Source organism: Salvelinus fontinalis, unplaced genomic scaffold (assembly GCF_029448725.1).
Source record: "Salvelinus fontinalis isolate EN_2023a unplaced genomic scaffold, ASM2944872v1 scaffold_0041, whole genome shotgun sequence".
Taxonomy (NCBI): domain Eukaryota; kingdom Metazoa; phylum Chordata; class Actinopteri; order Salmoniformes; family Salmonidae; genus Salvelinus; species Salvelinus fontinalis.
The window spans coordinates 406,728-419,801 of record NW_026600250.1 but is presented as its reverse complement, the minus strand read 5'-3'; positions in this window follow the sequence as shown (position 1 = coordinate 419,801).

The following is a 13,074-nucleotide window of genomic DNA, read 5'->3' as shown; positions in this document are numbered from 1 at the left end:
CTAACTGGTGTGTAAGTAACGCTCAGTCTGAACATGGAGATGTGCGACTTTAAGACAATGACGCTAGTGTGACGTAAAATATATATTATAATGTTCAGACAAAAAGTTAGTGTAGGAAGCATGAGTTTTTACTCACCAGTGTAACAATACAGTGTGGTTAAAGACTTAGTAACTTAGTTGTGTTCACGATCTGGTTCCCTATAAGCACAACCAGTTATGTTTTTGAATTATCACATATGTATTAATTTATTTAGGGATTCTGGGTAATCCACAGCAGATTTATGGATAATTGCTGTGGGTGAGTTCAAAATGGAATAGTCCCGGGATAGAAATATATGAAGTTGACATTACATCATAAAATCCACCTTTTAAATCATACATTAGCAATTTATGTTTTAGGAACTACTGTTGTTGGTTTGGCGTCAAATAAGCCTCTCTTTATATGTTATTTGCCAAATCTCCGTTTTCCATGTGGGTTTTATGCTAAAGTTCCCTCTTTCAAGTTGGTATCTAACTGGAAAATGCATCTTCTTTAGGAATGCTATTTTTACCCTGTCGACTACTGATCGTTCATCCACACTGTGTGTCTCATCAATGCAGGTCATTTATGACAAATGTATAAAGTACATGTTTTATAAACTCATGAACACCAGCCAGTTTATTAGCCCGGTTTTGTTAGTTTAGGTGTGTTATACTTCTTCACCACCAGAGGGGGACATTTAGTCATTTTCCAGGTTAATTTGATATATTTTGATACTAAAATATATTTATATTTATGTTTATAAATATATTATATATTATTATTATAAATATATTATATATTTTATAAATTATATTTTGATATTTTGATACTAAAATGGATGACAGTTTATTCTGATGTAGTGAATATGAGACACATGGAAACAATTGATTCATTTATAATAGTAAATTATGAATTAGTAGGAATTGTTAAATCCACTATACGATCACAATGACTTTGATAGACATTTCAATAGTTTTTTGTTAGTATATTATAGGGCAGATTAATATAGAATTGCTGTTAGAGTGCTATTTATATCCCGTCACTACTGATCATTCATCCATACTGTGTGTGTCCCATCATTGCAGCTTTGAAAATAAATGAACTATCCATCCATTGCTCCTTCCTGTGTTGACTCACTGACTTGAGAGACCAGGAAGGTCACACTAGCTCGATAGGTTGATATCTAGCTCAAGCTTCACCTCATGCTTTTCATTAACTGTGTGATTGTGTTATCTAGTGGGAACCCGTTAGCACGGTAGGCTCTGGCTTGAGGGAAGGGACTAGCTCGATATCTAGTTAGGTCATGCTAGGTTGATATTTGTTTTGTCAACTTTTCGATATGGATGTTAATCAGCTCACTGGTCACGATAACAACACCCACCCGTAGCAAGCTGTTACGTGTTACATTTGATACCGGAGCTACGAGGCATGCGCTGAAAACGCTTAGCAGTAAACTTCAAAGCAGTGTCTCATTTTATTTATTTTATTTTTTATTTATATTTTATTTTAAGTCACTTTATCAGCAGTGATCAATGAAGTCTGAAGCTTCATTTCGTCCCTAATCTTTTGATATGCAAACACGTTCAACACACATCATGTTTTAGTTGGGTTCTAACTGGTCTCCGGTAGTTGGGCTCCAGCTCGCTGACCATAGTCACTACCTTTCAGCATGTTTTAGTTGGGTTCTAACTGGTCTCCGGTAGTTGGGCTCCAGCTCGCTGACCATAGTCACTACCTTTCAGCATGTTTTAGTTGGGTTCTAACTGGTCTCCGGTAGTTGGGCTCCAGCTCGCTGACCATAGTCACTACCTTTCAGCATGTTTTCTGTGAAGTAGAGTTTTGTAACATTTTCCACCTTGGCTTATTGCACGCTGACTGACTTCTGGAATCTATTTTGGATTTTCCATCTTTCTGTATGTTGCTGCTCTTTTGACCTGCAGTTATGTTTTAGTTGGTCTCGCTGACCATAACCGTGCTGATTGGCTACGCTGGTTATGCTAATAGCTAGTTGGCTAAATAGCTAATGTTATCTGGCTGGCTAAGATAACTGCATATAGCTAACATTCTTTGATTGGTTAGATGGCGTTATGTATTTCCAAAACTGTGGTTTACTTTAATCACTCAAATCATGAGTTCAAACGATTTGTTTAATTTGAAGTTATTTCTGTCGTAGTTTACATCATAGGTAATAGGCTGGTCCTCCATATTACTTCACACCTAACTTTGGCATTCTTCTAAATTTTGATTGGTTTAATGTAATAACTCCAAAAATAGAACTGTGAGGTGTTACTTTTCAGTGGAAATGTTTTAATATTTTATAAACAATACAAAAAGATACACATACAAACAACAACATAGAAACATTAACTACATCACACCTGCCCAGACCCACTAGAACACACCTCCGTCTCCATTAACTACATCACACCTGCCCAGACCCACTAGAACACACCTCCATCTCCATTAACTACATCACACCTGCCCAGAACCACTAGAACACACCTCCATCTCCATTAACTACATCACACCTGCCCAGACCCACTAGAACACACCTCCATCTCCATTAACTACATCACACCTGCCCAGACCCACTAGAACACACCTCCATCTCCATTAAAACTACATCACACATGCCCAGACCCACTAGAACACACCTCCATCTCCATTAACTACATCACACCTGTCCAGACCCACTAGAACACACCTCCATCTCCATTAACTAGATCACACCTGCCCAGACCCACTAGAACACACCTCCATCTCCATTAACTACATCACACCTGCCCAGACCCACTAGAACACACCCCCATCTCCATTAACTACATCACACCTGCCCAGACCCACTAGAACACACCCCCATCTCCAGCTCCTACATCACACCTGACCCACTAGAACACACCTCCATCTCCATTAACTACATCATACCTACCCAGACCCACTGGAACACACCTCCATCTCCATTAACTACATCACACCTGTCCAGACCCACTAGAACACACCTCCATCTCCTTTAACTACATCACACCTGTCCAGACCCACTAGAACACACCTCCATCTCCATTAACTACATCACACCTGCCCAGACCCACTAGAACACAGCCCCATCTCCATTAACTACATAAGACCCACTAGAACACACCTCCATCTCCATTAACTACATCACACCTGCCCAGACCCCCTAGAACACACCTCCATCTCCATTAAATACATCACACCTGTCCAGACCCACTAGAACACACCTCCATTAACTACATCACACCTGCCCAGAGCCACTAGAACACACCTCCATCTCCATTAGCTACATCACACCTGTTCAGACCCACTAGTACACACCTCCATCTCCATTAACTACATCACACCTGCCCAGACCCACTAGAACATACCTCCATCTCCATTAACTACATCACACCTGCCCAGACCCACTAGAACACACCTCCATCTCCATTAACTAGATCACACCTGTCCAGACCCACTAGAACACACCTCCATCTCCATTAACTACATCACACCTGCCCAGACCCACTAGAACACACCTCCATCTCCATTAACTACATCACACCTGTCCAGACCCACTAGAACACACCTCCATCTCCATTAACTACATCACACCTGCCCAGACCCACTAGAACACACCTCCATCTCCATTAACTACATCACACCTGCCCAGACCCACTAGAACACACCTCCATCTCCATTAAAACTACATCACACATGCCCAGACCCACTAGAACACACCTCCATCTCCATTAACTACATCACACCTGTCCAGACCCACTAGAACACACCTCCATCTCCATTAACTACATCACACCTGCCCAGACCCACTAGAACACACCTCCATCTCCATTAACTACATCACACCTGCCCAGACCCACTAGAACACACCCCCATCTCCATTAACTACATCACACCTGCCCAGACCCACTAGAACACACCCCCATCTCCAGCTCCTACATCACACCTGACCCACTAGAACACACCTCCATCTCCATTAACTACATCATACCTACCCAGACCCACTGGAACACACCTCCATCTCCATTAACTACATCACACCTGTCCAGACCCACTAGAACACACCTCCATCTCCTTTAACTACATCACACCTGTCCAGACCCACTAGAACACACCTCCATCTCCATTAACTACATCACACCTGCCCAGACCCACTAGAACACAGCCCCATCTCCATTAACTACATAAGACCCACTAGAACACACCTCCATCTCCATTAACTACATCACACCTGCCCAGACCCCCTAGAACACACCTCCATCTCCATTAAATACATCACACCTGTCCAGACCCACTAGAACACACCTCCATTAACTACATCACACCTGCCCAGAGCCACTAGAACACACCTCCATCTCCATTAGCTACATCACACCTGTTCAGACCCACTAGTACACACCTCCATCTCCATTAACTACATCACACCTGCCCAGACCCACTAGAACATACCTCCATCTCCATTAACTACATCACACCTGCCCAGACCCACTAGAACACACCTCCATCTCCATTAACTAGATCACACCTGTCCAGACCCACTAGAACACACCTCCATCTCCATTAACTACATCACACCTGCCCAGACCCACTAGAACACACCTCCATCTCCATTAACTACATCACACCTGTCCAGACCCACTAGAACACACCTCCATCTCCATTAACTACATCACACCTGCCCAGACCCACTAGAACACACCTCCATCTCCATTAACTACATCACACCTGTCCAGACCCACTAGAACACACCCCCATCTCAAGCGCCCGCATCAGCACCATTTATTTTCTCTCTGTCACTTTCAACTTTTGGATAATAAAGCATTTGACCTTTCTATTGAATTAACAACAGAGGACTGGTTGATTTCCAGGTTTTAATTAAGTATAATATTTAAGATGATTGATGAGAAAAGTATCGTCCAACTCTGGGGTATCTCACTGCACCCTCAAATGCCATGTTTTGAAATATACAGACAGACAGATTAAAAGTAATTTAACATTGTATAACTGTACTTCTGACAGCCAACTTTCTAACTCCGCCCATAACTTTATGACATCATAACATTCCCAGAAGGATTATTGAGTCATTGTTAGTTTTACACTGAAGACATGACTCTGCCTTTGTGCTGTAGAATTTGTGAATTTTGTCTCTTGTATAATAAGGGACTATCATTTGTCCCAACATCACAGGCCACAGACTTTGATACAGTTCAAATCAAATCAAATTTATTAGTCACATACACATGGTTAGCAGATGTTAATGCGAGTGTAGCGAAATGCTTGTGCTTCTAGTTCCGACAATGCAGTAATAACAACAAGTAATCTAACCTAACAATTCCGCAACTACTACCTTACACACACACACAAGTGTAAAGGGATAAAGAATATGTACATAAAGATATATGAATGAGTGATGGTACAGAACGGCATAGGCAAGGTGCAGTAGATGGTATAGAGTACGGTATATACCTATGAGATGAGTACTGTAGGGTATGTAAACATAAAGTGGCATAGTTTAAAGTGGCTAGTGGTCCATGTATTACATAAGATGGCAAGATGCAGTAGATGATATAGAGTACAGTATATACATATACATAAGAGATGTGTAATGTAGGGTATGTAAACATTATATTAGGTGGCATTGTTTAAAGTGGCTGGTGGTACATTTTTACATAATTTCCATCAATTCCCATTTTTAAGGTGGCTGGAGCTGAGTCAGTTTGTTGGCAGCGGCCGCTAAATGTTAGTGGTGGCTGTTTAACAGTCTGATGGCCTTGAGATTGAAGCTGTTTTTCAGTCTCTCGGTCCCTGCTTGGATGCACCTGTACTGACCTCGCCTTCTGGATGATAGCGGGGTGAACAGGTAGTGGCTTGGGTGGTTGTTGTCCTTGACGATCTTTATGGCCTTCCTATGACATCGGGTGGTGTAGGTGTCCTGGAGGGCAGGTAGTTTGCCCCGGGTAAAGACTTACAAAAGTGTTTCCGCAGTTTAAGATCAACTGAGTTTTTTAATGGTGTTTCTCCCTGTGCACCTGCCAATGTAAATCCTTTGAACGAGACAAGTTACCAGACAGGACATATTGCTAATGTTCTTCCCACTAATAACCTGAATGACAATTAACTTGTTGGCGGTGGTGGTGATGACGTCCTATTCGATGACGTCGTCCATCAGGATTTCCAAAAAAAGAAGACGCTTTGGATTGATCACTGGAGTCAGATGTGAAGGAGGAGGTTGATCATCAGGAGTCAGATGTGAAGGAGGAGGTTGATCATCAGGAGTCAGATGTGAAGGAGGAGGTTGATCATCAGGAGTCAGATGTGAAGGAGGAGGTTGATCATCAGGAGTCAGATGTGAAGGAGGAGGTTGATCATCAGGAGTCAGATGTGAAGGAGGAGGTTGATCATCAGGAGTCAGATGTGAAGGAGGAGGTTGATCATCAGGAGTCAGATGTGAAGGAGGAGGTTGATCATCAGGAGTCAGATGTGAAGGGGGAGGTTGATCATCAGGAGTCAGATGTGAAGGAGGAGGTTGATCATCAGGAGTCAGATGTGAAGGAGGAGGTTGATCACTGGAGTCAGATGTGAAGGAGGAGGTTGATCATCAGGAGTCAGATGTGAAGGAGGAAGTTGATCATCAGGAGTCAGATGTGAAGGAGGAGGTTGATCATCAGGAGTCAGATGTGAAGGAGGAGATTGATCATCAGTGAACCTCTAGGATTGTGGCTGGGCTGGTGTTTCCACTTCCAGCTTGGTCATATATTTTGATACATTGAATGTTGATATTGTGATTCTATGTTATATATTTATACCTCCTGTTTCATGAAGTGATGTCACAAATTTTTTCCACATTTTGTTACATTACAGCCTTATTCTAAAATTGATTCAATCATTTTTTCCCCTCATCAATCTACACAATACCCAATAATGACATCACAATACCCCATATGACATCACATTGCCCCATAATGACATCACAACACCCCAAAATGACAAAGCAAAAACAGGTAAATAAATGAAAAAAAATGATTTTCTTTAAAAAACAAGGATATTTCAAAGTAAACCCAGACTTTTTAATTTTTTTTAGTGTCCATCTGCATGATGTATTGTTACACCATGTAGGAGCAGTATAGACCTAGTCTGTTCATTATATACATCTACATGATGTATTGTTACACCATGTAGGAGCAGTATAGACCTAGTCTGTTCATTATATACATCTACATGATGTATTGTTACACCATGTAGGAGCAGTATAGACCTAGTCTGTTCATTATATACATCTACATGATGTATTGTTACACCATGTAGGAGCAGTATAGACCTAGTCTGTTCATTATATACATCTACATGATGTATTGTTACACCACGTTGGAGCAGTATAGACCTAGTCTGTTCATTATATACATCTACATGATGTATTGTTACACCACGTAGGAGCAGTATAGACCTAGTCTGTTCATTATATACATCTACATGATGTATTGTTACACCATGTAGGAGCAGTATAGACCTAGTCTGTTCATTATATACATCTATATGATGTATTGTCACACCATGTAGGAGCAGTATAGACCTACAGTAGCTTGCTAATTATTTAGATTTAGTTTGACTTAATGAAACTGCCTTAAATGTGCTGTAGTAAACATTTTTTATTCTCACTAATCAATCAACACATTCCTGTCTTTGTATGTCTCAATATTAAAGTATTATTTAATTAAATCCATTTAAAATAATCTTTGCCTGAAAATAAAATATGATCCTCAACTGCGTTTCCCCTCCAGTCAGCAGATGGCGATGTGCGTCTTTCAGGCGACGCTGCCAGCGTGACGTATAATCTAGTGGACGGTTCTTCATAAACAGCTCGTCAACCACCTCGGTAGCTTGCTAGCCAACATAGCCGAAAGATTCAAGCTATTTATACGCTTTCGGTGTATATTAGCTACTGTGTTTTAGACACACTTCTGTCGTATCTACTTGTTAACCTATTTAATATTACGTTATTTTGTATTAGTCAGCTATAGTAGCTGGCTGGTTAAATTAGCACCAGCTTAGTCGCTAATGATAGCTAGCTAGCTAACATCCCCGAACATGAGCTCACTAAACTACTCCTCTCCTGTTAAAGAAGAGGCGGTCTGCTGGACGGAGAAAGGAGGTCTGTGGCTGAACATTGTCGTGAAAGAGGAGAAGGAAGAAGAGGATGTCACAGTAAAACAAGAAGTAGAGAATGAGGCTGTTACCGTGAAAGAAGAAGATAAAGATGTTTCAGTGAAAGAAGAGGAAGATGCGTTCAGAGTGAAAGAGGAGGAGGAGGATGTTACAGTAAAAGAAGAGGATGCAGTTTTTGGAGTGAAGAAGGAAGGGGAGATTACTGTCACGTTGAAAGATGAAGAGGTGGAGATAGGAGATCTGAGTAAAACCAGTAAGTACCGCCTTGAATTTTGTTTTTAACTTTGGATATTCGGAGTTGGCTCGTCAATACCTCTTCAACGGAGGGCCCAGGATGATGACTGATATGTCTAGAATCAGACGAGGTAGAGAGCAAGCTACCCCTTGTTTTCTCCGTTCCGTTTCCAAAAAGTGACTTAATATATATATTTGAGAAGGGTCTATCTGCTGACCGCAGACTGGGGGGCACGGCATGTAGTGATGATTTACTACACACCGTGCCCCCCAATAGTGCCATGTGAGAGTTGGGTTGCCTACAACAAAGATTATGGATGTCCTGACAAGATGTCTCTCCTCCCTATCAAGGGGAGTCGTTGTCCACAAAGCTTCACTGCGGGTTGTCTAGCTCCCGCCTATCCTATCTTTGGATTGGTGGATTCCTCTTATTATTGTAATCTATTGTTTATATTCTATGAGGGCTGTTGTCGTCAACCGCCTGTATTCAATGGAGAGAGATGCTAAGCTACTAGCATGCATATGCTAAGCGATCTGGAGACAAGTCCTATAGTATTTTTATCAAAGTTGTCGGTATGTCACGTGTCCACACAACAACTTCAGCATTACGAAACTTCTGTTGGATCAACTAAACCTCACGTAGCAAATAAGCCTTTCATTTTGTTGTTGACCAAAAATCGACACTTTCCAGATTGGGTTGATAATTGTTTCCACGTGGATATAATCTACTGTAACCTACTGGCATGACCTAGAGAGATACAACCTACTGTAACCTACTGACCTAGAAAGCTTAAGTTATAATATTCCTGGATTTTAAATGATTTTTTTCCAGTAGTAATGATAATTTGTATCTTCCTATCCACATGTGGGATCCCTCTCCTTTGTCGTTCCCTCTACACCAATAACAGACAACTACTGTGGGTGTCCCAATCACGGCCGGATGTTATACAGCCTGGAATCGAACCAGGGACTGTAGTGACACCTCTTGCACTGAGAGGCAGTGGTTTAGACCGCTGCATTTGTGTGTGTGTTAACTATTAGAATGCTGTACTAGAATGCTAACAAGGCCTCTAAAATTTTAAATACCGGTTATCGTTATCGTTTTTTGGGGCAAGTGTAACAGTATAACTTTAAACCGTCCCCTCGCCCCGACACGGGCGCGAACCAGGGACCCTCTGCACACATCGACAACGGTCGCCCACGAAGCACGGTCGTTACCCATCGCTCCACAAAGGCCGAGGCCCTTGCAAAGCAAGGGGCAACACTACTTAAGTCTCAGAGCAAGTGACGTAACTGATTGAAATGCTACTAGCGCGCACCCGCTAACTAGCTAGCCATTTCACATCCGTTACACTCACCCCCCTTTCAACCTCCTCCTTTTTCCGCAGCAACCAGTGATCCGGGTCAACAGCATCAATGTAACAGTATAACTTTAAACCGTCCCCTCGCCCCGACCCGGGCGCGAACCAGGGACCCTCTGCACACATCAACAACGGTTGCCCACGAAGCACGGTCGTTACCCATCGCTCCACAAAGGCCGAGGCCCTTGCAAAGCAAGGGGCAACACTACTTAAGTCTCAGAGCAAGTGACGTAACTGATTGAAATGCTACTAGCGCGCACCCGCTAACTAGCTAGCCATTTCACATCCGTTACACAAGGAAAATATTAGATATCGGTATTGGCCAAAAATGTAATATCGGTGCATCCCTTTATTCTAAAATGTTTCACAATACCCCATAATGACATCACAATACCCCATAATGACATCACAATACCCCATAATGCCAAAGCAAAAAAAGGTTTAGGTTTTTTGCAAAATGTATTGAAACTATTCCCCAGGATAACTAGTCTCAGAGTAATGTAAGATCCCAGGATAACTAGTCTCAGAGTAATGTACGATCCCAGGATAACTAGTCTCAGAGTAATGTAAGATGCTTGGAAAAAGAAGCTGAAAAGAATAACAGAACTGCACCATTAGAACTAAAATATGTCGCCTGGATGTCAGACCCCAAACCCTCCAAACTAAATAAACAATAAAATGTGTATCCTGGAAGTCAGACCCCCAACCTTCCAAACTGTAAATAAATAAATAAAATGTGTCTCCTTGGCAACATTAGAACCTCAGCACGTTTACTGTATATGTCGAGACAAAGGAATGATGTAAACAAATAATCCAAAATATTTTTGTCAATGAGACAGTATATAAACAAAGGAATGACCGAACCCCCTTTGGTGACTGAATGCTTGTAAGGAAAACTAGATGATCAAAACATTAGATCACATCAAATAAGCCTGAGAAGACTCACTCTGACATCTGTCGAGTTATACAGGATACTACAGTTATACAGGATACTACAGTTATAACTATACATAGTTATACAGGATACTACAGTTATACAGGATACTACAGTTATACAGGATACTACAGTTATACAGGATACTACAGTTATACAGGATACTACAGTTATAACTATACATAGTTATACAGGATACTACAGTTATACAGGATACTACAGTTATACAGGATACTACAGTTATACAGGATACTACAGTTATACAGGATACTACAGTTATACAGGATACTACAGTTATACAGGATACTACAGTTATACAGGATACTACAGTTATAACTATACATAGTTATACAGGATACTACAGTTATACAGGATACTACAGTTATACAGGATACTACAGTTATACAGGATACTACAGTTATACAGGATACTACAGTTATACAGGATACTACAGTTATAACTATACATAGTTATACAGGATACTACAGTTATACAGGATACTACAGTTATACAGGATACTACAGCTATAACTATACATAGTTATACAGGATACTACAGTTATACAGGATACTACAGTTATACAGGATACTACAGTTATAACTATACATAGTTATACAGGATACTACAGTTATAACTATACATAGTTATACTGGATACTACAGTTATACAGGATACTACAGTTATAACTATACATAGTTATTCCAAAGGTGGGCTACTTACTATCCACTGTTTGCAAGCCACCGCTGCTGAACTATTTAATTTATTTATTTCACCTTTATTTAACCAGGTAGGCAAGTTGAGAACAAGTTCTCATTTACAACTGCGACCTGGCCAAGATAAAGCAAAGCAGTGTGACACAGACAACACAGAGTTACACATGGAGTGTAACAAACATACAATAATCAAACATCAATAATACAGTAGAAAAATAAGTCCAAGATAAAGCACAGAGAACTGTTCCTTTATTCAGGACATTTAGAATGATAACGCACTACAGATTATTGTCCTGTTAGGACAGTTTTTTGTATTCAGATCTCTGAAATACACTCTAACTATGTAACATTTAGTGCCTCCTTATGTTACGCTGGGAAAACAGTTTTCATGGGCACAGAAATCCTAAATAATTTCAGAGTTTGCTTAATCAAATGGTTCTAACCGAGAGTCACCTTAACTTTATTGACAACACCCAAATGGATACTGTCATTAATGTGTTTCTTCAATAATTACACATAATTCTTAATACTGTAGCTGTTTAGTTACTAAACTATCATCAAGTGATCCAGGAAATCATTTTCTGAATGACAGTCACATGACAAACATCACAACATGCAACAACAACCAAAGTGCTTCTTCATTCATTACTCTGGTAAAGACAGTTATGCCGTGCTCCATGTTGGATCCAACATCCCTAACAAATTGATGTTTATAATGTTATTGTCTGCTTGATTTACTGTAGGGTCTCGTTAGTGTGTTTGCACACAGAGATACTTAGCTCATAATGTGTAGAGAACTGTTCCTTGATGGATAGGCTATTGTACAACACACAGAGCTATTTTCCTTTATTTGTTGTTAGGTGAAGTTATGGGTCCTACAGTAGGTCTATGTTGTTGTTAGGTGAAGTTATGGGTCCTACAGTAGGTCTATGTTGTTAGGTGAAGTTCTGGGTCCTACAGTAGGTCTATGTTGTTATTAGGTGAAGTTATGGGTCCTACAGTAGGGTCTATATTGTTGTTAGGTGAAGTTATGGGTCCTACAGTAGGGTCTATGTTATTGTTAGGTGAAGTTATGGGTCCTACAGTAGGGTCTATGTTATTGTTAGGTGAAGTTATGGCTCCTACAGTAGGTATATGTTGTTGTTAGGTGAAGTTATGGCTCCTACAGTAGGTATATGTTGTTATCAGGTGAAGTTATGGGTCCTACAGTAGGTCTATGTTGTTGTTAGGTGAAGTTATGGGTCCTACAGTAGGTCTATGTTGTTGTTAGGTGAAGTTATGGGTCCTACAGTAGGTCTATGTTGTTGTTAGGTGAAGTTATGGCTCCTACAGTAGGTCTATGTTATTGTTAGGTGAAGTTATGGGTCCTACAGTAGGTCTATGTTGTTGTTATGGGTCCTACAGTAGGTCTATGTTGTTGTTAGGTGAAGTTATGGGTTCTACAGTAGGTCTATGTTGTTGTTAGGTGAAGTTATGGGTTCTACAGTAGGTCTATGTTGTTGTTAGGTGAAGTTATGGGTCCTACAGTAGGTCTATGTTATTGTTAGGTAATGTTATGGGTCCTACAGTAGGTATATGTTATTGTTAGGTAATGTTATGGGTCCTACAGTAGGTCTATGTTGTTGTTATGGG